The sequence below is a fragment of the Sinocyclocheilus rhinocerous genome, unplaced genomic scaffold (assembly GCF_001515625.1).
Source record: "Sinocyclocheilus rhinocerous isolate Xijiao unplaced genomic scaffold, SAMN03320098_v1.1 scaffold1806, whole genome shotgun sequence".
NCBI classification, from domain to species: domain Eukaryota; kingdom Metazoa; phylum Chordata; class Actinopteri; order Cypriniformes; family Cyprinidae; genus Sinocyclocheilus; species Sinocyclocheilus rhinocerous.
In genome coordinates this window covers 455502-458150 of record NW_015658531.1, presented here as the reverse complement: position 1 = coordinate 458150, position 2649 = coordinate 455502, and the positions used below count along the sequence as shown (strand labels likewise).

The 2649-nt window shown below is 27.0% G+C and overlaps 1 pseudogene; it reads left to right on the top strand.

Moving 5' to 3' along the window:
* Nucleotides 1-2649, top strand: part of LOC107722696 (ATP-dependent 6-phosphofructokinase, liver type-like) — a 27395-nt pseudogene that overhangs the window by 18996 nt on the left and 5750 nt on the right.

Sequence of the window (2649 nt, the reverse complement as noted above, 5' to 3'; positions counted from 1 at the left end):
ACACATCAACACTACAGCGTCACGACTTTAACCCTCACTTAACAGCTGCATATACAAAAATAAATAAATAAATGTAGGGCCCTAAGAAATTTTCATTTTTCCTAAATTCTGTGTTTACTGTTTTTATTTTCTGGGTTCTGTTTTAATGGTTTAATTAACTAGCTGAACTAAAAAGCTTTCTATATTTTATTTTACTCCAGTTACATTTTCAATATCAGAAAGCATGTCTAATCAGGGAAATTCATAAAACATTAACAATTTAATAATTTCTTACAATTTTTACAATAATAGGGCCCTATGAAATGTATTATATTTTTCAGAAAATAAGTTTAGCTAAAGGTTTGGTAATCATTTGTTTTTTATGTATATATGTATATATTTCTGTATATATAGTTTTATTAATTTTATTTTAGTTTTAGTTATTTTAGTACATCAGGTAAAGCTAAATAAAATGAGAATCGCATCTAGCTGAAATATTTTTTTTATATTTTGTTTGTTACTTTTTTTGAATATCAAAAAGCATGTCTAATCAATTGAATTCATAAAAGTCTCTCAGTGCAGAGAGACTGACCTATGACTGAAACTGTTATTTTAATTATGATTAGTTATAGTGCTGTCAAACGATTAATCGCATCCATAATAAAAGTTTTTGTTCACATAATATATGTGTGTGTATACTGTGTATATTTATTATGTATATATAAATACAAACACATGCGTGTATGTATTTAAGAAGAATATGTTATGTTTATATATTAAATATATTTATATATTTTCAAAATATATACTGTATGTGTGTGTATTTATATATATATATATTTAATAAATATACACAGTACTCATACATATATAATGTAAACAAAAACTTTTATTTTGGATGTGATTGTTTGACAGCACTAATTAGTTATGATTATAGTTTTTAGAAATATTTATATGTTTTTATTTTTATATTTCCCATTTTTATTTTAGTTAAAGTTTTAGTAATTTTGTTTTGTTTTTGTCATTTTTAGTATAAATGCATGTCTTTAGCCTATTTTATACACACACACACAAAAAATAGTCAAAAAATATTTACTAAAAGATATATGTAGGGCCTATAAAATTCATTTGATTTTTTCCCAAATTCTGTTTTAATTTTTCTAGATTCCATTTTAAATCAAATTTTAGCAATCAAAAGGCATGTCTAATTAATTGAAATCATGAAAATTATACAATTTAACCTCCAATTTATTATAATTATTTATAATTAAAAAAAACACAAAAAAAAAAACAGATTTTCAGGGCCCCATGAAATCTTTTTTATTTTTTCACCAATTCTGTGTTTTCTGTTTTAATTTTTCTGGACTCCATTGTAATGGTTAAATTAAAATTAATATTTTATTTTAAAGTTTAAAAACATGTCAAATCAATTGAATCCATAAAACATTAACAATCTAATCATTTATTTAAAATCTTCAGTAAATAATATTGCCCTAAAAATATATATATTTTTTTTTTCAAATATTCTTGTCTTGTCTGTTTTAATTCTTCTGGATTTATAATTTAATACAAATTTATGATAAAAATGGTAATTAAATCAAGGCATACAACTTATTAAAATGTAAATTAAATAAAAATGTAGCAGTTCCTTTTAATTTTTGGCAAACAAAGTTTAACAACTGCTCAAATTAAAAGCTTTACTCTTAAAATTAAAACATGAAAGAAAAATTCTGATATTAAACAATAAATATTATTATTATTATTACTCCTACTACTACTTTGAGAAGTACATTCTACTGCACAATAGCAATAGAATTCTGTCACAGTTCACTTCAAGTTGACCCAGACTTTTATTTTGAAGGGTTCTGCATTGCAAGGCTTTAAATAAGAATGAACTAGGCCTGTTTGATCCCATCTCTTTCTGTTGTTCATAAAGAACAGTGATAGTAATACTTCTATTAATATGAATGAAATGTTACAGGTGAATGAAGTGTCGTGGAATCAGGTGGCTGGCTGGACAGGTCAGGGCGGCTCTCTGCTGGGAACTAAACCGTTAGTTAGTCACCTTTACTAATCAATGCATTCTCACCCCATCTTTCATCTTTGAAACTGAGCTTTCGTTCCCTCAATATTGTGCAGAACCCTCCCAAGCACCTGCATGGAGAAACTAGTGGAAAATCTCCACAGGTTCAGCATCCAGTCACTGCTCGTCGTTGGTGGTTTTGAGGTATAGAGGAAAACTTGACTGTATTCCCATGTGCACCATCAGCAACAACGTGCCAGGAACGGACTTCAGTCTGGGCAGCGATACCGCGGTTAATGCAGCGATGGCTGTGAGTGCAGGACACTCTTATATTCTCTTTTACTCATTTGCTCTAACTGAAATTTTACTAAAAAACTTTACTAGAAACTGCATTTTACTAAATCTAAATGTGGCTTGCAAGAAACGAAGTCACTGGAAAAGACTAAAACTATTTCAAAACCTAGTGAGCCGCCTACAGTGTGATTTTAGTTTCATTGAGATACTATTATAGCTTTATAAAAATTTTGAATTAGTTTTTATTTTTATATTTTATTTTCATTTTTAGTTACATTTAAGTAATTCTGTTGTGTGTTGTCGTGTTTATTTTTTAAATATATCTAGTTTTTTTTGTTTTTTTTATTTTAAGT